At 39.5% G+C, this 24,333-nt stretch overlaps 1 protein-coding gene across 1 annotated transcript in view; it reads left to right on the forward strand.

The window, feature by feature from the left end:
* nckap5l (NCK-associated protein 5-like) overlaps positions 1–24,333 on the forward strand; it is a 48,777-nt gene that overhangs the window by 9,006 nt on the left and 15,438 nt on the right. The window contains 1 exon segment of the mRNA XM_034131782.1: positions 14,643–14,728. The gene's annotated coding sequence lies outside the window, so the exon portion shown is untranslated.

The raw sequence follows: 24,333 nt of genomic DNA on the forward strand, positions 1-24,333 counted from the left end.
TTTATACCTTTATTGTAAACTCCACATTGGATTCTTGTCTGAGAGTGGTGCAGTTCTGATTCTTTAAAACCAGAAATGAATCATATTGGCACTTCACTTTAGCTTCCCTCGTCTCTAAATTAATATATTTTTGGTTAGAGACCTGACATACGGTCTGTGGAGATATTCAAGTTTTGTTCTACGACATTAAATACGTCAGTAAATACCCCACTGGCAAACGTTGGAGGCTTCTATGTTGTATGTAAACAGCTGTTGCTACAAGTGGCTAAATGAAACTATTAATTGTCATCACGCCGAATATTAGCCACCTTTAGCTTAGCGGTGGCGACGTGTAGACATGTGCCCGTGCTGTAGTTCCTTTTACAGCCTTACGTTAGCTATTTACTTCTATGAATTGCATTTTTGATTCAACTACTATAATAGTAGTGCTTATTTGAGGTGAACCCCATTCACCTTTTGTTGAGGGAACCCGTTGGATGGTAACTTTCCGGTTGTCCCCAAATGCGGCATCAGTGATCATTGTTTGTACAAATGTTGATCTGTGCGGCACAGGTTGCATTGGGATGAAAGTGAGCCTTTGCCATTCTTCAAAACCTGAGTTAAGCCCGAATAAATCTGGACTCATCTGTCTTTTTGGTACCTTTTTTTAACATCTAGCAGCTCTATAAGACTTGACATGACCTGGATTAACTCGTCTGGCCGATTTACCATCGTGTCTTGTTTAACCTCCACATGTTTTCCAGGCATGTAAGAGTTCAGTAGTTTGGTGCGAATGTGACTCACGGAGGAATCGGGTATTTATTAAGGTATTCAAGCTGTTTGCTGACATGCATGGAAATGTAGTGTGCAGCTGGACAACATGTCAGTCTGGTTAAACAGTCAGCTCGCAGTCTGGTTGGCGGGGAACACCACCTCTCTGCGGAGTATTTACGGTTGTATGAAACTGCCTTTAATGGAGGCCATGACGAATGGTTTTCATTACTGCACTTTTACGATTGCAGAAATGAACTGGAGAGCAAACTTTGAATCTTTTCACATGTGAGGGATTGATGAAGGTCACAATATAGCTCTGGAGTGAGACAGAAGTAAAAGAAAAGTTACTAATAAAGTTGTGAAAAGGGCTCAAACTAATTATTGATTTTATTATCGAATAATCTAAACATTTTCTTAATTTATCGGTTATGAATTTGTCTAATCAGAATCCCAAAAGAAACACAGCTTCCACAATTGTTTTTATATTTTAATCTTATACACTTCATATTGATAATTAAAAAGGTCCTGTCACAATCACAACAGAGCCGGCCAGCTAACCAATCAGAGCAGACAGGGCTCTGGTTTCAGACAGAGGGTGAAAAGAGGTGCTGCAGCACAGGCAGCATGAGAAAAATAAAGAGCTTTTTGAACATTAAAGCATGGAGACATGTCACAGTAGAGACACTACACACTGATATGAACCTGAAAATGAACACAATATGTCCTTTTTGAGTAAAATGAATGCATTGAAGGGCCCCTTTAATATTGAATATACCAGAGTCAAAATCGTTGTATGTGTTCACATGCTTTAATTCAATGATAGCTGATTCTGATGTGCCAATTACATCCAACCTGTATATGTTTGACATTGTGTGTGTTTTGGATTTGAGCTCTTTTACTTCATAGTTCATATAAAACTGCCTTGTCTCAACAGTTGCAAAACAATTTCCCCTCTGGCATTTAATGTTCTATCTTATCCTATATTTAAATTGTTGTTTTGACTAACAAATAGTTCATCCTAAGGCTAAACATATCCAGTTTGACAAGAAGAGACACATTCTGATGATCTAACTGGCGTCACTATTAGAACATACCATATAATGCCAAATAACTTCACAAACATACTTTGCTTTATATTTTTGCTTCTATCTATTGAGTATAATTACATTTTAGGAATAATTCATGATAATATAAATCTCCAATTTGTGTGATGCATCCCTGGTTGATAGTTTTTTGGGGCCTTTTAACTTAAATAACACTTAAAGGTAGGGTAGGTAAGTTTGGAGAAACCGGCTCGAGATCGCTAGAATTTGAAAATACACAACCGGAAAAAATCTGCCACTTCCTTATAGAGCCCCTCCTCCAACACACACGAACGCGCACATGACCAATGAGGGCACGAGATAAGTTTGTGCACAGATGGAAGGCTGACAGGCAGGTAGGCCATCCAGTTATTTTAGCCGGGCCGGCTAAAATGATTGGTCGTGCTTTTTACAGTACTACGGCTTCCACAGATGACATGTTTTATGGATATTTTGTCAAAGCACTTAAGATATTCATTGCTATCAGGATGTTAAGAGCATTCCATGGAATATAACAAAAAGTGTATCTCGAGCCGGTTTCTCAAACTTACCTACCCCACCTTTAAAGATGATCAAAATGACCTGCAAACTTATTTTCTCATGTTTGATTATCTGACTATTTGAGTCAGCTTCATATTCAAAGGTGATAATAATAATAATAGTAATAATAGCACTTTTCATACAACACATGCAGCTCAAAGTGCTTTACATTACACATCACAAGTTAAAAACAATCAACAAGAAATTCCCCTCAGATTATTTGTTAAGAACTTTAAAAGGTGCATTCAGCTAAATATAACATGTTATCAGGTTGATCGACACAAGGAGGTAAAAAGTATTAAAAGTTGATAAATCAATTTAGCGAAAATGAAGGCTATTAAAAAGTATTAAATGGCATTTTCCAAGGTATTACATTTTGTAGCTTGTTTTCAATAAGTATATAAATGGTCCAAAGAGGTAGTATTCTACAATCTGCCTGAATGTAATCATTGCGTAGGTGTGTAGTGTGATTCTGTGTAGTTTATTTATGGCGTCCCGTTGGATTTGACGTCATCTGAACAGGACATCGCACGCTCACTGCTTGATAGCGTGCGAAGGTCCGTTTACGCCGGTTGTTAAACAACATCGTTATGGGGAAATGCAAGTCTGCGTCCAAATGGTTGGAAGATAAGGAGGAAGGACAATCAATACTGTATATAGTCAATGTGAGGTAAAGTGTGTCGCCAAGGTAACCGGTTAAAACTCCAAGTGGCGATGAGGTCTTAAAATGTATGGGAAGGGTCTTAAAAAAGGTCTTAAAAGGTCTTACATTTGACTTCAGGATTCCTGCTTATACCCTGGGTAAGACATAAGACAACTGAGTCGATGCAACAATATGAAATATAAAACATATTGGTACAACACAAATAAAAAGACTATAAAATAAATAAAACAATATGAAGGTAGGTAAATAATAAAGACTAAAAGAACATTTAAAGTGGGCGGTTGCTAATAAAAAGCTAATCTAAAAAGATGTGTCTTTAGCTGTCGTTTTAAAAATGTCCACTGATGTCTCCTTGCTTTACACAAATGTCTCCCTCCCTCTCAAAGCCCCTGCTAATGGCTGCTCAGCTTCAACTCCTGACTCCCTAATGAAGCCCGACTGAGCTTCATGCAAATTAACTCAAGAGTCCTCCAGCGAACACCGAGTGTTTATAGCCCCGTCTTTAAACCCCACACATCTCCTCGTCCAGGCCTGAGAGTCACATTTAGTTGTTGGTGGATTAGCTCTCCATCCTCACATGGCGGCCATCGCTGCCCGTTAAACTGTCCGACCCTCAATGGAGGTTTGTTCCCTCCGGTCTGATTTACAACTCTCATTCAGAAGTTCCCTGACAGTTCCCTCGCTTTCGCCGCCATTAAACATCTAACGGTGCACCATCTGCTAACTGATCGTTGGTTTCTAAACCTTTCACTACGACTGCCATTATGATCATTATTGACTAACCATTATTACCATTAGCGACTAATTCACCAAATGTTTTCTCCATTATTGTCAATAAAATATCAGAAAAGTCCAACAAATTGCTTATTTTGTCCAACCGACAGTCAATCCCCTAACACATATAAATGATATGTGACATAAGTCTAGAGCAGAAAATCTAATTGTTTATCTTATAGTACTAATCTTCATATTTATTATTTAATTCATATATTATTTTAAAGATTATTTGTGCACCAAAATTGTGAAAACAATACCTTTTTATGAAATGTGACAATAATAAGTTAAGGGCATAAAATCCAACCGTTAACATGCGATTCAATTCTCACATCGGCATCATTCATTATTGATAAATCTTGGATTTTGTTCATGATTTGTTCATTTATTTTGGCTGCAGAACATTTCGAAAAATGTCCTGTCACTTATACCAAAACAAATAATTATTTAATGTACTTGTTTTGTTCAACAAATAGTCCAAAACACATATATTAAATCTAATATTAACCTCTTAAAAAGCCTTGAATTGAGAACCTTCACCTCAATATTTGTCTATTTCTGCTCAGTTTATCAAACGTATTACGTCGTCATCCAAGCCTTCAGTCTTTAGAAACTGCCATTTCAAATTTCACAGAGCTCAATCTGACTCATTGAAATTGCATCTTGCTCGATTGTCAGACCGAACCCAATATATATTCAATTTACGATCATTTATAGAAGGGAAAAGCATGACATCCTTAAAATGGAGGAGCTAGAAACAGATAATGGCTGCCTAGTTTTTCCAGCTTGGACTTTTTTTGTCTGTTGGGATGATTTGTTCTTTGTTTTCGGGGGTTGGAGGATTTCCTGTAGTCGTCCTATGTGATCAGGACAGGAGGATCGGCATGTGTTTGAAAACCATGACGTCCTGCTTTACACGTTGTTTGCATTGAGTTTCCTTCGGCCTGCAGGAGAAGTTCTTCCCTCTCAGGCAGGCTTCTCTCCACTAAGACCTTTTTATTGCCTCTTCACATTAGAGGCTTTTTTGACTTGCTGAGGATCCTCACTTGAGGGGTAAGTGGATGTTGGAGGGAGGTGACAACAATAGAGCTTTTATGTTGAGAGTTATCCTCGTTCCCCTGTGTTAGCTCCAGGGGAACATGTGACCGCCTCTCATTCAGGTCATGTCAGCCTTTGACCCTCTTAGAAGGGAAGCCCGTCCCTCAATGTCCCATTCATGGCCTGCAGATGTCCGTGTGTGTTAACGTCTGACGCTGCAGAGGTATGACGAGCCGCTTCATTCAGGAGAAGGGAGCGGATCACTGTTTCTGTGCTGAGGAAGTGACGTCTGCAAAGGTGTCAACGAGACAGATTTTTCAAGTTTCAAGGCTTTTATTGTCATGTGTGCATAGCTACAGTGTAGTTATGCACACATGACAATCTTAGGTCACAGGCTCCTCCAACAGTGCAACACAATAAAACAGATAAAATAGTACAAGTAAATTAAATATAATATAATAGAGTAGTGCAGTGACGAGTCCTAAAACCCGGAAGTGAGTTAGTATTTTACCACTTCCTGTTCCCTCGTCTCAGAGCCAATGGGATTTCTCCATAGGATTTTGGAAAATAGCTGGAAATAAGGTCTGTGTTTGAGACACATTTAACAGACGGATCACGTTTTGTTCTACGACATTTAATACATCAGCAGTGACCCCGCTGGTGATTTCTGAAGAGTTTACATGTCTGAAAAACGATGGTTGTTACCAAGTGGCTGAGTAGGACTACAGAAGTTGTCGAGGACATTGAACGTCATTACACGGAACACGTAAACACTCCCGCTAAGTTTGTTTTTCCCCGTGTTCTGCTTGAAAGCAAGTACCTGCCTCCTGCAAACTGTTCAAACAAACGCTTCAACTTGTACAATTTAGAATCTGTATTTTTGAATATGGATCTTAAGTTGGCGTGACGTTGAAGCAGCGACCCTGCTGTAGTTCGTTTATAGCATAACGTTAGCATTTTGCTTCTGGCGATTAGATTTATGATTCGGAAATTATAAAAGTAGGGTAGACATGTGGGGATTATCCGGCTGAACAAAACGTGCATTCATCAAACAGGTTCGTTTTCCACAGACCTTATTTCGAGCTATTTTCCAAAATCCTATGGAGAAATCCCATTGCTTTTTGTCGAGGGAACCCATGCGTAGCTTACTTCCGGGTAAATACGTCCTCCCTGCACCACTCTATAGAAACAGAATATGATAGAAACTGTGCAGAGTAGTCTATATACAGTAATTGGAACATTGATATATGTGAGGTGCAAACAGATGAATGTTATGGATCCCATATCAGTATTTTTTCCGTATTGTGTTGCGAGACTAGATATATTTTGAATATTGGGATATTTTAAGTGTTGTTTCCTGGTTTAAAGGCTGTGTTACGGTAATATGTCTCATTTTCTGAAGTTAACAGACTTTTCTAGCTGCCTTATTATGTGTCTTACTCTTTACACGTTTTGTCATTATCTCCACATTAGTGATGATTATTATGATGAGATATGAAAATGTAGTTGTTGAAACAATACTGAGATACCTGAAGGAAGATTGTTTTTGGTTGCTGTAATGACCTTCTCTGTTTTAGGGCTGGGAATTATATCAGTATTTTATCCGTATTGTGTTGCGAGACTAATATCTTTTGAATTTTTGAATATTTGAAGTGTTGTTTCCTGGTTTAAAGGCTGTGTTACGGTAATGTGTGTCATTTTCTGAAGGTAACAGACTTTTTTAGCTGTTTTATTATGTGTCTTTACACGTTTTGTAATTATCTCCACATTAGTGATGATTATTATGATATGATATGATATTATGATGAGATGTGAAAATCTCATTATTGAAATATTATGTTGAAGCACCAATAGTCAACAATTTTACTCAAAGATGTCGAAACATTACATTTTTTTCCCTATTGCTCAGTTCTACATTTTTTTTAGTAAAGCAGTATTATGCTCATTTGAATGTTCAGTTTGAGTTGGAGAAGTTATTTTCATAAAAGCTAAATATGACAATATGCAAAAGAACGCTTACACTTCGAGACGTAGTCCTCAGATCTGATTAATTCGTTTAGTTTTTTTAAATTGTGGCCCATATCATCTTCCAATATGGACTTTTCACATTCCTGAACTGACCTGTATGTGCAATTAAAAACAATGACGCCACATAGAGCATGCTGTCTTACAGAAGTAAACATGGAGGCCAGTGAAGTGACTGTTTGGGGTTTCATTTAGTTTTGATGTGAAGTGTAAGCCTGCAAAATTGTGAGCAAATTATAACAAGGAAACCATAATTTTTTGTATTCTGGCCAACAAACATTGTGAATATTCTGACTAGGGCTGATTTCTTTTGTTGCAATACACTGCCACTCTAGAGCGACTTAGAAAATGTAAATTGTTCTCACTTTTATGACAAAAATACTAGGTCACATTAGGCTGAATTAAAATCTGATTTCAAACGCACGAGCCCCAAATCAGATTTTAATCCAGCCTAATGTGATATATCATGAAACATGTGACTCAACCCTTGTGTTGTGTTCAAAAGCTGTTACCGTTCATGGTGTTCGCGGGTACATTTTGACCCATGATTTATCTCAGTCCAAAACACTCAAAAATAATGACTATCATCCAATATTGTTTTAACTACATCATAACTAACTTATTATGCATTCATAACCGTACAATCCTGTTTGTCTAAAGTCAAAGAGGAATCTTGATTGGGCCAAATTTGACCCCGAGTCACCCACAACATGCTGCTGGGTTTCTTTTTCCTTGTTTTCTGCAAACTGTTTTACAACGAAACCTAGCTAGTGAAGATATTTGGTTATTTAAAGATCCCTTCTTAACATGCTTTCAGTCAATGACTAAAACAATCCATAATCCTGGCTCTGTTCAGAAATGTAAAACTTCTCTCTAGAGAGGCGAAGTCCCTCCCCTTCCGGTGGACCTCCATGGGACCTTATTTCGGAAAAATAATGTATTGAAGTCAATGGAGAGAGAAAACGTATCTTTCGATCCCGTTTGAATTGTGCCACGAATTACACATATGATGTTTGTCAATCTTAAATAATAATTTCCATGTAAAAAAAGTCACAGTTTGTCGTAAAACTGTTGAAATATAAGACTATGAAAAATACGCAACTAGAAAGACTACAAATCCCAGAATCCCGGTCCCGCATGCTGGCTCTTATGAACCGACTAACTCCCCTTGTGTGTATGTACAGCTCTCAACATGCCCAGACTTGTAGTTTCACCTCTTTTAATACTTTTCGTCTCATTCTGAAAGAAAGAAGTGAAATGTGCCGACGTGACGGGTGTGTGTTGCGAGACGGGAGATGTAGTTCATTGAGCGGTTTCACACAAAAAAAGTGTTACTTCACAGTTTTACGACACATTTGTATTTTTTTAAACTTTTTTAAAATTATCTTTTAAATTGACAAACATCATATGTGTAATTCGTGGCTCAATTCAAACGGGATCTAAAGATAATCTTTCTCTCTCCATTGACTTCAATACATACTTTTTCCGAAATAAGGTCCCATGGAGGTCCCCCGGAAAGGGAGGGACTTCGCCTCTCTATTAAAATGATAAGACTTGACAATACTTAAAGGTCAAGTCAATTTAGCTGAGTATCAAAAAGCACACTTTTTGCTCAAGGGGCTTTACAGTCTGTACATCAGACGACACGCTCTGAAGATATAGATCCTCCTCTGTAAGGAAATAATATATGTTTTAGTCTGAAAGTCCCTCTTTGTGTTTGCTGGTCTATATATTGCATAAAATCAATATATAGGAAATTCCAGAAAATCTTAATCCACGACTGATGTCATACAAATATCTTGACTTTTATAATTGAGATAAAAACTTGGTAAAGCTATCTTTATAGTGGAGTTACATTTGTTCAGAAGAATTTAAAAGACCACTAGAGGGGCTTACAGTATGTGGGAGTGTGTGGGAGAGAAACTCGCTCTCGAGGGAATCTGGTTTATCACAAGATTCTGAAACGATTTCCAAAGTTTTAATAGAAGCACAAAATGACACCAGATGCTGTTCATTAAAATAAGAAACACATTATTTAATTCAATTAATTGATAATCATTTTTTCTTGCCAAGAACTTTAAATGGTAATATTCTTGGCAATTTGATTCATGAACGCGTTATTCTGACATATACACATTTAGAAAGACATCAGGAAGGTTAAATGAACACAAACTAACAAAGTGGTGGATTATGTACAGCAAAGAAAAACGGATTGTCTTTAAGAACAGACTCAGGGACAGTTTCATCGCACCGACCATAAGACTGTTAACACCTGAACTTTTGAAAGAACATCCATAACATTCATCTGTTTGCAACTTATATACATCAATATTCCAATTACTTGTATATAGACTATTCTGCACTATTTCTACTGTATTCTATTTTATTTTATTTACTTGCAGTATTATCTGTTTTATTGTGTTGCACTGTTGGAGCATGTGACCTAACATTTCCATTGTCATAACTACACTGTAGCTATGTACACAAGACAATAAAAGTGAATCTTGAAGGGTTTAATTGAAGCAGTGATGTTCTCACGCAGGTTGTGTCTGTGTTCAGCCACTAGGGGGAGACAGATTGAAGGTGGTGAGGCAGGTCAGGGCGGACCATATGTGTTCAGTAATAAGAGGATAAATCCTCACCGGACACGAGCTCTTTTGATCCCGGTAACTTATGATGCTTTGAAGCTCGCCGTCTGTCGTTTCTCTTCTTTTTTTTGTGTTTGTTTCTTTGATGTGGTCCAGTCTTGATGACCTGTGCATTTTGTTTTGGGGATTTCCCCCTGATCTTTCATCAGTGTCTTTTTGTCTGGAAGCATGGCCCACGGTGGAATCATTTTTCAAATTAACTTAAGAAAAAGTGCCTCACTGTGAATGCACTCCACTACAGGTAGAAGTGCTGCATTTAAAGCTTTTTCATGTAAGTATTATCAGTGAAATCTACTCAGAGTATGAGTCATTGTGCAGTACAGTGTTAATAAGTGTTTCATTATTATACATATTTGTTTAGTTTGTGGGTTTATAGTACTGCTGCATTCATGCATTTTACTGCTGTAGATTATGGTGGTTCTTATTTGAACTTATTTGATATCTTTCTGTGTACTTGGTTTTAGCTTTCTGACTCAGCATTACGCTGCTGATCCAAGAGGGTTTTGAAATGTTATTTAGCTTAAGAAGTATGAGAATTTCTCAACACATAAGGAAACACTTCATCCTTCACTTATCATAAACATGATGAACAAACACATCTGGAAGGACATCGTTTCCCTCCAAACTAAAACTCTTAAACGTATCCATTAGAGTACATTTCCCTTTCCCCTCTCAAATGCTGTGGAGGAGAAGTATAAGGTAGGAAATAAAGGAAATAGTACTTATTTGTATTCTACCACAGCATTTGAGACACAGAAATTGATATTCTGCAGTGTATCTGGGACAAGTTGAATACTCGCCAAAGTGGCTACACTGTTTTGGTCAGATCTGAATGACAAAAGCTCAAAACAACTGACATTCATGTGAGCACCCCGAGGCGCTGGATTTATAGGAAGTCTGTCGAGGGGCGAAGTCGATTCAGGTCAGGTCTCTTGTCGACTCAATTAGGGTCAAATTGAAAAAAGCTCAACTTTGAAATGAGTACGTATAGATCTGCTGTTTTAGAATAATTGTTGGCAGAGGCAGACGTCTGGATGTTTTGCCTACCCTTATTACTTGATCGTATTATCCTCCCACATTGAAGTGGTGTTGTTGCTGTGGGCGAGAGTCGCTCTGTCATCAGACTCGGTTTAGTGTGTCTGGTATGTCTGAGGATGATGAAGCTTCATTAACAACGAGAGCAGATGAGTCACACAGGGAGAAAACCGGCAGAGATAAACCACAGCGGGACAAAACCTCCTTTATTCTGCTCACCAGTTTAGACACGACACAGGTTATCTGAACTTACTCATTCACAAAAGTCATCTCTTAATATAAAAGAGTTACTGTACTGAAACTATTGGTCAATCCTTTGGTTGGTTGACAAGACGAATTTGCGGCTATTTTGATGAATAATTAATTGTTTTAGTCTGGGTTTTTTTAAGCTAAACTGTTACATTTATCTTGTTCCAGCCTCTCAGATGTTAAGAATTGATGCTTTCCTTGTTTTATGTGATTGTGATTTCAATATATTGTGAGCTGTGGACAAAATAAGCATTCTGAACAAGTCACTATTTTTGATAATAGATGAATCATTGTATTTTCAGGTAAAAACCACAAATAACCTTTTCCATTTCTTAAAGTACAATACATTTAATATCCTTAGGTTTTCCAATTATAATTACAACTTCTAAAGATTGAAGGCCTGGCTGAATAATTGATATTTCAACCACCAATAATCACTTCCAGCTTCTCAATTGTGAGGCTTTTTATTGTGATAGTGTATGTATGTTGAATATCTTAACAAATATTCCGTTTTTAATCGGCTGTATAGAGACTAAAGATCTGTTGCCGCTGTGTGCACAGTTTGGGCTGTTAGCGCCGTTAGCTGTTAGCACCGTTAGCAGCTAGCCACCTTCCTAAATGTGCTGCTTTTAATTTATATGACCATAACCCGACTGACACTGGATTTTCAGAGCCATGTCTGTGGATAGTATTTTTTAATTAAACCAAAAACAAATCTGGATATGTGATGACGATCACGAGTAAATCGCGTATTGTTACTTATGCTTATGGTGGGACATTTCACATTGTCAGGGCTCTCTAGTGGACAACATATATATTGGTGTCACTGTTTTACAAACCAGCCAGTATGAACTGATGTAGATATCTAAACTAATGTAATATGGGCAGGTATGTTGGTTTAGCTGTAACTGTATAACATTACAGTCAATATCCTGGGTTTTAAGAAGTGGACGAATATGTTTTCACTACTTTCCAGCCTTTTATAGACTAAACACTTTATAACTAATACAATGATTAGTTGCAGCCCTTTATCTCCTGTCACTTTCCTCTACCTCAGTCCCACATGGCTCAGTCCAACACTTATCAGCGCTGTGATTGAGAAAGTCAATCCTCTTAGCACAGAGCCTGTTTTCTTTCTAGGCCACTGAACGGCTCTCTGCAGAAAGTCCTGTCAGTTGAGCCTGGCTGTCGGATATCCTCTCTCTGTTAAGTTCCTTTGTCCGCTACATGCTAGGGTCTCTTTTTGAAACACAACCCCCCTCTCCCACCTCTTTATGGGCTGGAGCCGGCAGCTGCAGGGTTAATGTTTAGCAGCAGCAGCAGCAGCAGCAGAGAGGCAGGAGTTGTAGCAGGAGGAGGAGGAAGAGAGGTGGGGGCTGGTCCACAGCTGTTGTAGTAGGCAGGGTCTATCGGGGTAGGAAGCCTGCCTCACTCGCCCTGGAACAATGGGAGACATGGCAGCCTCTGCAGACACACACACAATGCACATGCCCAAGGACAGGCCTTTTTCCAGCTGAAGTGTAGAGGAAACCGGCTTCCTCGCCTCACTCGCAGGGTGACGGCACTTCACCAGAGAGGGAGATAATCTCCTCTGCAGCCGGACAACAGAAATGTGAGGTTGTGGCTTCTCTGTCGCTCTCTTTCTTCTTCTTCTGGTGCCTTACATTTATTCTGCTCAGAGGAGATCTCTGGATGCGCTGACTGGATGACTGTAAAGGCAGCAGGAGGAAGGTGAGCTCGCCTCAAATGTGTACATGTTGGAGAGAGATTTAGTACATATGTGTATATTGATTTAGTGTTACGGCTGACATGATGATGTTCGGGCTTCACGCTGTGTTTTCCTGGTGTGACAGCGTTTCTGTGTGAGCAAATAAAGCAGATTTGTACTTGTATGAGCTTTAAGTGAGGTGACACAGAGAGAGCAAGTGTTTAGTGAGGTTTATGGTGTTGACTTGACGTGAATGGACTTGATGGCTCTTAAGGCAGGTCGGATTTACCCTGTGTGTGTGCTAGTGTGTGTGTGTTTAGGTTAGCATCAATATCCTTGGGCTAGCTTACATCTCTCTGTTTCCACACAGTGTCGTTTTTATTCTCAGCACAGCATAATGTCTGCATTGTTTTGGTCGCAGCTAACAATGTGTCATAAATCTGCCAAATGTGTTGCCGTTGGGGGGAAAGCGCCGCCTAAATGTTGTCTTGTGTGTTTGATGAAACAAACAGTGTGTGTTGTATGAGAGATGGAGGATGCAGGGTGTGGAGGTCGCCTGGCACAGATTTTGAAGAAGCGATCAGTTTGATTGCTCTCAGACATCCATGGCGTTCACCCAACCTTTCAGGCCCTTTTTGGGAAGAGAGCTCCCTTCCCCTCCTCCAATCGACCCCCCCATCCCCCACCTCCTCGTCTCCACCGCCTCCCCATCCCAAATATTGCTTGTGTACGATTCGCCTCGGTTCTCGCAGCCAAACATCAGACAGGAAGCACCACCGAGGGATCTCCCGCAGCCTGATTCTGTCTCACCCCCCCCCCCTCCTCCTAGCCTTTGATATGTATCTGCATCTGTATTAACGAAGCAGACATTCGCGTGGTAATGGTTTGTCTGGTGGGAAAAAAAAAAAAACCCGACTTTGGCCTACATTCGCCCAAATCTTCCCCCGATCTTTAATTCCACCATGTGAGGATTTAGCTTTTTGTCACATTGTTTACATGTCCCGCCTACACACTTTGCCTACACAGCAAGAACTTCAATCTGCGCCTTTCTCCGGATTGGCAGATGGAAAGGGTGCTGTTTGACATATCCTGAGACGGCCCTGCTTCTGCCAAACCCCCAAGAGTGAGACTGACATGATTTAAGAAGCTTTTGTGCATTTTCTTCTCTCTGCTTCGGCTGAGTCGCTTTTTTCGATTTTTTTTCTTCTTCTGCCCTCATTCCATGAATCTCATCTACTCGTTGCAGTTGCCAAACCTCACTCAATATTTCATCGTTTTCTCAGCGTCCAGCCATCTGAAATCAAAGTCTGTCCTCTGAGTGAATAAAACACCAGTGATGGGATATTGCAAAAAAAATCGCAAGTGCTTTTTGAGCTTTACAATTTGCCGTCTTTGTGAACTTGACACGGATCACAGATCTTTTTTTCCCAGAGCCAGGTGTACCGAGGAGGTTATAACCCAGATTGAGAGGGCAGATGCTCACTCCTAATCCCATTTCAGTCGGACAAGACCTAAAAGGATCAGGCCGTGTTACCCTTGGAAATGAAGAGTTAATGCTCCCCGTCCAAACAACAGACGGAAAGTCCCATTACGGCTTTAAATAAAGACCTTTTATAGAAAGTGAACATAATTAGCAGACTCTGTTAATGAGGAGAAAGAAGCACTCGACGCGTGAGATTATCAGAAAGATGCATAAAAATAGGAGTTTCTTAAACGCCGTGTCTGTTGAATTATTCATCCAATCTTTCTTTCATTACACTTTACAATGACTTAGAGATGAAAGGGAAGACGAGCAGATCGAGCAGTGGGGGGGGGGGCTTGCGGTCTTGGCGTCTGCAGAGCGCTGGTTTCTCCCGAGGGCAACGCAGAGTCTTCCTCTCCTCACAGCTTCCTGTTCACAGATCGGAGGAAAGCTGCAGCCGCCCTTTGCCCGCCACATACAAAGACGTGACATTGGTCCATCAAACTTTTTTAAGATCTTATCATACACGGACACATCTTGTGGTTTCTGTCTTGTGACTTCAAGACATAAATAGTACACTCAGAGATCTCAGGAGGTTTCTACCAGATGAGAGGTTATTTATTGAAATTAAAAAATGTCTCCTTGTGTGTTCTCTCTTCCTCAGCTCCTTGGTTTTGTTGTTGGGAGACAGAGGCGCCTGACAGGAGACTGACTCCTCTTCCAGGATCCTAACGAGAGCTCAAACCACCGGTGAGTGTCTTCATTATGCCGGGCTGCCACTAACGATTGTCTGTTAATTAGATTACTCACCCCGATAACTGTTTGGGCTTTAAAATGTTAGAAAAGGAGATAAAGGCTATTAGTTTCCCACAGACATCTGGTAAATGTTCTATGGACTGCAACTACCAATTGTTTTCATAAATGTGCACGGTTTTTCTTGATCAATCAAATAGAAATGCGGACAATTAGGCAACAGAAGCCCTCAGCATTCCCCAGAACACAAGGTTTCTGTCTTTAACTAGTTTTGCCCCAAACCAGCAGATATAAATCAGAGAATTTAAGCGGATCTGCGCTAGAACCAGGAACACAACAGAGTGGGGAAAGAAATTTCCCTGTAAGGGATTAATAAAGTGTATCTTCTTCTTCTTCAGAGAACATTAAACAATAGTTTTTTTGAAAAATGTCTGTAAATCAATAGGAGCATAATCATTTCAGCTTTGAATAGCTTGCTCTCTCTAAAGAGCCAAGTTTTTAGTTAGATACTTTTTAATTTTTTTAATGAATAGTTGAAAGTGCATATTCCCCATCCCAATGCGATTTATTCAAATGTCTTGTTTTAAAAGAAACATGCCAAAACCCAAAGCTATTCTGTTTTAAAAGATAAAAAAACCGAGCAGTAAATACTTACATTTCAAAAGTCGGAAGCAAAGAATATTTCCCATTTCTGTTTAAAAAACGCATTCAATGATACATTTATTATAAAAGTTGTTGGGATTATTTCCTGTCATTTTCCTAATTGACTAACTGGCAAACTGTTTCTTCTGTTAATACAGGGTGTCCGCGGGGTCTTAAAAAGTATTAAAAGTTGATCAATTAATTTAGCGAAAATGAAGGCTATTAAAAAGTATTAAACGGCATTTTCCAAGGTATTACATTTTGTAGCTTGTTTTCAATAAGTATATAAATTGTCCAAAGAGGTTGTATTCTACAGTTTGCCTGAATGTAATCATTGCGTAGGTGTGTAGTGTGATTCTGTGTAGTTTATTTATGGCATCCCGTTGGATTTGACGTCATCTGAACAGGACATCGCGCGCTCACTGCTTGATAGCGCGCTAAGGTCCGTTTACGCCGGTTGTTAAACAACATCGTTATGGGGAAATGCAAGTCTGCGTCCAAATGGTTGGAAGATAAGGAGGAAGGACAATCAATACTGTATATAGTCAATGTGAGGTAAAGTGTGTCGCCAATGTAACCGGTTAGAACTCAAAGTGGCGATGAGGTCTTAAAATGTATGGAAAGGGTCTTAAAAAAGGTCTTAAAAGGGATTACATTTGACTTCAGGATTCCTGCATATACCCTGTAACAGCGTGGGAAGCTGCAAATCACAAAGAGAACCTTATCTTAATGAAACCTTTAATGAATAATCAATTAACCGTGTAGTTGAATCTCTGAAGATCAAATATGATAAACCAATCCTTTAGTTGTAGTTAGTGACAGCATTTATAGAAGAAAGAAATCAGCTTTCTAAAACCGATAAACCTAAAGAAGAATTTATCATAGTCTCGTTTCTCTGCTCTTTTTTCATTCGGCTCGTTAAGCAGAAACTTTTTTTTTTTCTCCGGAAAATAAATCAGCACTTTCTGCCTCGGAGATAAAACAGACAAAAAAGTTAAAGCGACCTTTGGGTAATTCGCAGCTGGGCGATTTGTATAAAGGACGCCATGTCTTTTTATCTACACACGTTTAGTTTCCCCTGGTGTCGCGTTGCACTTTATTTGTTTGCTGATGAATGTCCCCACAGCTCACATTCTTCATGTACAGGTATCCATCGGAGCACAAAGCAGCTCATGCTCTGTTGGCTCCGGGGCGAACACATGATCCCTCGCTGTTGTTCGCTGATCGGACCTTTAAGCTGCGAGCGCCTCGCTGCTCTTTGTTTACACTTGGCAATGTGACCGTGTGTTTTTGAGAAGGCTGGATTTCCAACAACAAAACAAAAAGCTTTGATTTTGACCCTTTTAGTGTTATCTGTTTACTTCTATTCGTCTCCTTTTTATCTTCTACAGTGTCCTCTGTATGTTCTCTTATATCACTTTTGGTAAAGTTGCAGAAAACTAAACAGAAAAGTTGTTATGGCTCGATGATTGCAGATGTTCTCAAGATCAAAAAGGACTGTTTGTCACTCGCTGCAATTTACTCATTATTGCTTCCTCTAGTAATCGTTGGTCCATAAAACATCAGAAAAGACTTCCTCGTGACACAAGGGGACATCTCCAACAGTCTAATGGCGCGTTTCCACTACACGGCCTCGCTCGGCCCCGCTCGGTATGGCTGGGCCTCGTTAGGACTGGCTCACTTTATGGCGCATTTCCATTACAGTTTAGGAACTGGGGTAGTATCTATAGTAACGCAGTGTAGGCGGAGCCGTGACGTGATCTTCAGAGAACCCCAGAAAAACAACACAGCCGTTAGCTGTTAGCACTCAGAGCTCACAGCTCCTCATATATGTTCAGAAACTAGACAAAAGTTAAACAAGTACAAACCACAGACTGCCTGTGTCATGGTGAATACAGTCGCTGCTTTATTTATGTCTGTATAGGCCGTTGTTGTGAGTGTGGACGGTCGGAGCATATACTGCGTTAGCTTAGCCAATCTCCATTTAGAAAACAAGCATTTTAAAAGGTTTTTCGCCTGCCGTCTGTCTGCAGACTTGACAAAGCATTAATTCATGGTTTTTACTAACCGGTATCAGTATGTTGTTACTTCGGCATCATTTTGAAACGTGTATTACAATTAAATCACGGTCAAATATGTCCATCTTGTTGTAGTTGTAGCCCCCTTGCCAGCGATTCTCTCTCTAGTTTAGCATACTCAGCCCGACTCAGCCTTGTTGTCTCTGGCCCTAGAACCACGATTTTATGAGGCCAGAAAAACTGTGAATTAGGACCCGCCGGCCGGTACTAGGCCAAGTGGAAACGCAACCAAAGACGGGCCGCTGACGTCACAGCCCTCTTAAACCGTGCTCCGCGCTGTAGTGGAAACGCGCCAAAAGACTCAAACATATACAATTTATTATGATGCATCACTAGAAAAAACATTGCAGTTTCTCATTAGACAGCCTGGAAAAAGTGTAATTAAATGTTTGGGCTATTCACTAATCCTTTAATCAACTAATCATTAAAGCTCTAACCTTTAGGGCATGGACAAATGTGTTTAGTTTAATAACAATAAGTCCTTTTTCCATCGCTTTTTCAAAATGCCTTGGTTTCAGTTTCACAAAGAGACTATTACTGCAATTATTTTAATATCAATGTGAAGCGGTCTTTTTTTACTGTGGCAGCATTGTTTCACTATTTACTGAATTGAAAAACAAATAAACAATGAATCACGTAATGTAGAAAACAATCAGCAGATTAATTCATAATGATCAATAATAGTTGTATTGTTAAAAAAGAGCTCCACTGCTTTTACTGAATACAACATATGCACTCCTATGTTGTGGTCGTACTTTACTCTAATTGATTATTCATTAAAGGTTTTATTACGATAAGCTTCTCTTTTGTGACAATGTGTAGTTATTAACATGATCGCTCATATTCCTAGACATCATTTTCATAGCCCCTTATTTTGGATCATTTTCATCGACGTCCCCCCATTACAAACTAATTGAAGAGCCTTGATTTTACATGCACAAACACCTATATAACACGCTACAGGAAAGGGAAAACCCCAAAGAGTAAAAATTATCGATTTATATCTTACTTACTTTGTGTATAGTATCTCTTTCAAAGGGGGAAGTACTTCTCCCATTACATTTCATTTAGCTGACATACAAAAAGCGCAATGAACCATAAGGAAACACATTCAGAACGGCAAGAATCCTGCAAGTACATGAGTAAAAAAAGTCAAGTCAAACCGTTTCCCACAATCCTGAATACAAATATATATATATATATATATATATATATATATGTATAAAATATTTATTTCATATAAATATATATATATACATTTCATATAATTAGATTTGTTTTGTTCCGCTCATGGTATGCACTACTTAATAGAGATATGTTTTGTAAACCATTATTATACATTAACACACCATTGACCGAAAAGGAGCAGGGAGAAGAAACTAATCTTATATTACCTGCCCCTTTCTATAAAAAAAAAGATACTTAGTTCCCACTTGACAGTTCACGGAAAGAAACAAAACAAAAACCAACACAAACAGCACATGTACAAAGAAACAGACGTACATTAGACGTTTTTTGTACTTATTTATTTAGCCGCACTGCTATAGTTACGGCTCTAATTATTGCTGCAGCGTGGTGCAGTGTGCAGACAGCAGCATTATCTCTCTTTGCATTCCCCTCATGGCGTCTCTGTGACAGCAGCAGCGTCAGGAGCTCCTGCAGCTCCACCGGGACGCAGTGACCGCTCCTCCGCCCTCAATGAGCCTCTGTGTGCAACCCCCCCCCCCCCCCCCCCCCCAACAACACCATGATGACAATACTGCAGTTCACAAAGCAGCTGGCAGCTCTCTCTGTCTCTCTGCCTCTACAGAGGATTTAAATTCAGACATTAAGACACATTTATACATTGAGCAGCTTAGTGCTGTACGTCAGATTACAAAATATATGGCATTAAAAGAAAAACGAGCTGTAGATTAGAGCTGCAGGATTTCGTGGACGTCCAGACATATTTCAGGTTCTCAAATGTGACAATTTGCTTTTTCTGTCAGAGTAAACTGAATGCATCAGGACGTCGGGCTGATAGGCACTCTGGGAAATTGTATTTTTCCCAATGTTTTGACATTTTATAGACAGGTTGATTAATTGAGCATTGCTAGTTGCAGCCCTGACTCAGAAACACCCACACAGTTGACGAAGACACAAAAAACTGATGTATGTTTTATTCCAAAGTGACTTTAATTGTCCCACACATAGCATGTAACGTTATAACACATATTTAAAAATGTGAAACCACATCCAGGCAATTAAAAGTGCGTTACGCAGTAGGACATAGAGATACATTACGATGAGACATAAAATAACTGCAAGACAATAAGAAAAAAGGTTTTAAAATAGATTTAAAAAAAGGAATCTTATAAGAAAATAAGCCAGAAAATAAAGGCAACAGTGCAGTGAGAGTTAGAAAAGTGTTTTTCAATGCAAGAATTTCAAATCATTCTGTAGTTACAGCTTCTCTTATGTGAGAATTGACTTTGTTTCCCGTTTCATATCATAGTTTGCTAGATATCTTTGGGTTTACAGACAAAAACAGACATGTCATGTGCTCATCTTGGACTATACTACCTACTTATTCAACTTAAATGAATATCTTTCTTACAATTCTCTGAAGTTCTACAGACTAAACAGGGATCTACTGAGTAACATAATAGTGGTTGCAGTTTCATTGTTTTATAAACCAACAGTAGAGTTTACATTCAATTCACAGGAAGCCGGTGCTGGAGTGATGGTGTGATGAATAATGACTGAAACCCTTCATCAGTCCATCTTCTCTATGATCGCATACCAGTCAGACTTCAGCAGTGGTGTTCTGGAGAAATGGGACTCGTTTTAAGAGATGCTGCTTCTCTCTGGTGGCATTTTCACTGAGGTCTTGTGACGTTAGCTCTGCACATCAAAGCAAACCGCACAGCAGCAGAACCACATCTCATGTTTATATTTAGCTGCACTTTTGTTTGTCTTTTGCTCCACGCTGTAATTTCAATGCGAACGTTCCCACCGAGAGCTCTGTGCACCTCGGCACTGCAGCCCCGGGCTTTAATGTGCATTAGTGAGGAGAGAAAACAGCTGGTATTTATAAACCCGCTCGGTATCCAAGGTCAAACGCTAATATCTGCTTCCGTTCTTAGATGGGCTGCATCGATCGGCCCTCCATTATACGTCTAGATTTGGCTGCCATTCAGTCAATCGCAGCTCAATAAATAAACGCGCTGCACTTTAGATGTTGCTGCTCAGGTTTGTCAGGCTGCGTTAGAAATCCACAGGCCAGTGACGTTCAATAATCTTCCTGTAAGCGCTTTGCAAACAGCTCGGGTTACACGAGGCGCGGCAGACCTCAGTGATCTCTTATGAAACTATTGGACATTTCCCATTAGTGAGTTTTACACTCTCTGTTTGATACCAGAGCCAACACGTTAACCTGAGCCCACAGGGTGCATCACATCTGCAGCTAATGGTTATTTTAAATGATCCATTTATCTGATGATTATTTTCACAATTAAAGGATTTATCTATTGGTCTTTAAACATCTAAGAAATGCTCAGTGTAAGTTCTCGGTTTCTCACATCAAAAATCTACTTTCCATATGTTTTCAGTGGTGTTGATGGGAATGAGGAATCTGGTAGTTTGGGCTTTTTTGCTGGACAAATTACTTAAAGGGGACCTATCATGCAAAATGCACTTTTGTACGTCTTTTATACATGAATATGTGTCCCCGGTGTTCCAGGGAGCTCACCAAGTGTCAGAAAACACAACCCTCTCTATTTTCCTCCATATCCAAATCTCTAAAAAAGGGGCTGCAACGGATCTGATAAAAACTGATCCAGATTTGAACACTGTCCTGACGTCAGGACGGTGGCGCTACGGCTATTGGGCCAACTCCACCAATCAGGAGGAGACAGCCACGGACATTGCCGTTCGAAAGCGCTGGAGACGCTGTAGTACATATGCCAGGCCTGTAGGTGGTGCTGTTCTCACAGAATCAGCCCTTGCTAAAACAGAGCTAAAAAATGTCAAATAGAGCAAAATGAGGCATGGCTAAAATGCATGATCTGTTTGGTATTTTGAAAAAAAAAAAGTATAAATATGCCTTATATAGGTATGGTCCTACACTATATTATTCAAATATAGCATGATAGGTCCACTTTAAATTATTAATGTATTACACAAGTAATGGGATAGGACTGCAAATAATGCTTATTTAAAATGATACCTTTTTTCATCTGCTGATTATTCACTTTATTTAAGGGTGTATCTTCTTGTCTTTAAACAGTCTTATGTCTTGTGATAACAATTAAGAAGCTATTTTTAATACTTGAGAAGCTGGTATGATTGTCTCTTTTCCCCTTAAATAATTAATGGATAAACATTTTATTCATTATTTGTAGTCACATACTATTGATATTGATTTGCTCTGACAGTTAAATCCATAAAGCGATCCCAAAACAACAAACAATAAATAAATACATGAACAAACAAAGAAAACAAAATAAACTCAGGGGTTGTTTTCAGCTAAGAAATGAATAAAAATTGATTAGATACTGCTCTCCGAGTTAATATGGGTTTTCTTAAAGCCTCATTTGCCAATTTCTGTAAACCATTGCAACCTCACATGACATTGAAAACTGATTTTTTTTAGGAAGCACTTTTATTTCCCACTTAAATGACAAGGCTGCTGTAAATCTGTATAATTATCATCTACAAATCTTATGAAAGGACCAAAAACAACTCCGCCTTTTGTCCGTCTCTCAGCACTTTCCCACTGTTCTGTCTGTGACTCTAAGACCATTCATTCCTGCTGAAAACATCAATCTTTTTTTAGCAGCTATAATCAATATTTTCATCCTGACATCATTTGAATGTGAAAGGAGTCATTTGTGGTGGCAAACCCAGAGAGACACAACACACAGCTGTGCAGTTCCCTTCAGCTATACAGAGCTTCTTCCAGCTCATTGTTTTCTGTTTTTGATGGACCACAACTTTATGTGTTGTGTCTTCCTCGGCAGCAAACAGCAGACAGACACAGCGAGAGAGCAGCTGGTGATCATAGTGGAGCATTTAGCAGCTTAAGAGAAAGACATGTCGCTCAGGAGTAGGTGGAGACCAAAAACGGAGCTAAAAGAGAGTGAATATTGGACTCACATTTATCAAGAGGACTCAAACACAGCTCTCAATAAATGATAATGTAATTCAACAGGTCAGATTTATATAAAAATATACTTATTTGTTTTAAAAAACACCCCAAAACAGGGTCTATTTTCCGCGGTGGATTAATCTACATTTGGTGCTCTGGTGAATATATGTGGCAGCAGCTGGGATTGAGTCCAGATAAACTACAGTGTGTGTGTGTGTGTGTGTGTGTGTGTGTGTGTGTTCATGGTAATAAAGGAGCATGTCACCCCGTGCAGCAGTGTGACTGGTATATGTGTTTCAGTGGACAACAATGGAGCTTTCGGCAAGAAGGACGATAAATCCGGCTTTGGATACAGAGACAAGACTCCTTTGTTTGGACGAATATTGTTAGACTTGGTCTCAAAAAGTGTGATAATTGAACCGAGTATTTCATAGTTTTTTGACCGCTTAATTTGTGTGTGTGTGTGTGTGTGTGTGTGTGTGTCCTGAAAGCTGTGCCAGCTCCTGATTGGCCTGCAGCCACAGAATCAGTCTCATCTCATCAGCCTTAATGTGTCCTTACGATGTGAAGGTGGATCTGGGTACACACACACACACACCTGGAGCCATGCCTAGCAGACGGGTCCTCAGCCACATGTCCTGCAGAGTAACACGCTCACAGACTGCAGCTCAGCGTGGGTTGTGCAGGTTCAGCTGTGGAGATTAAAAAGAGAGAGTGCCCTGGAGTTTGGTCCACATCCACATGTATCTTTATCCCCTCAAACAGATCTCAATTTCAGTCCAAGAGCAAACACACTTTTCAAACTGGGGACTTGGTGAAGCTGCAACAGTTCATCAACTATGAGTAAATTGAAAGAAAATAATCACCAACTATTTGAAAGTTGATTAATAGTAATAGTAATTTCACGCAAAAACAGCATAAAATCTTGACCTTTGTATATAAATGTCCTGCTTTTATGTCAAATTAGGCCGAATATGTTTGAGTTTCTGAGGTACAAAAAATACATTTAAAGATGTCACCCTTGAAGTTTAGAAACTAGAATAGGCATTCCTCACTGGTTTCTGTCCTTAATGGACCTAAGCGGATTAATCGATAGTGGAAATAATCTTTGGTTGCAGCTCTGCAATGCAGGATTATCAGGTTTTCTCTGTAATCCTCAGTAAACAGTGAGCACTGAGTAAACAACGCGCTGCAGTGCAGAGGCCTCGGCCTGTAGACGTGTCGAGGAGAAGCTCTGCGGCCGTCAGACAGAATAGAAAGCGTGAGATGATAATGTTAGAGTCAGCGTGTGAGGCGGTGATGTGAAGCAGACCTCCGCTCCGTTAAATGGTGTTTGATTTGTTTTGCTTGAATGAAGCAGACGGGTGGGGTTTACTGCAGCAGGAGGATTCAGATGCAGACAGTAGGGTTGGGCTGACACTGAAAATAAATCATCGAACATTTTTGATTAATCGTTGAAGTAATTCCTGATGCAAACGTTTGCCTTTTCTTCTGAAATGTGGGGATTTTCCGTCTTTCTCTGTTTGAAATCAGATTTGACTAAATGTGGCTTTTTTTGTCTTTGCACAAGTACTGAGACAGCAAACACAGTAATGTGGAATCAACATAAATAAGATGTATTTTTGATTGCTAACGCTGATTGATAGCTGTTTTCCCGTCTGGTTTGCGTTACATGAATGCAACGCAAATGCTCTATTTTCTACAATTCAAACCAAAATAAAACCTTGTACATGTACCCACCCGTGATTCAGATT

This window comes from Trematomus bernacchii, unplaced genomic scaffold (genome assembly GCF_902827165.1).
Source record: "Trematomus bernacchii unplaced genomic scaffold, fTreBer1.1, whole genome shotgun sequence".
NCBI classification, from domain to species: domain Eukaryota; kingdom Metazoa; phylum Chordata; class Actinopteri; order Perciformes; family Nototheniidae; genus Trematomus; species Trematomus bernacchii.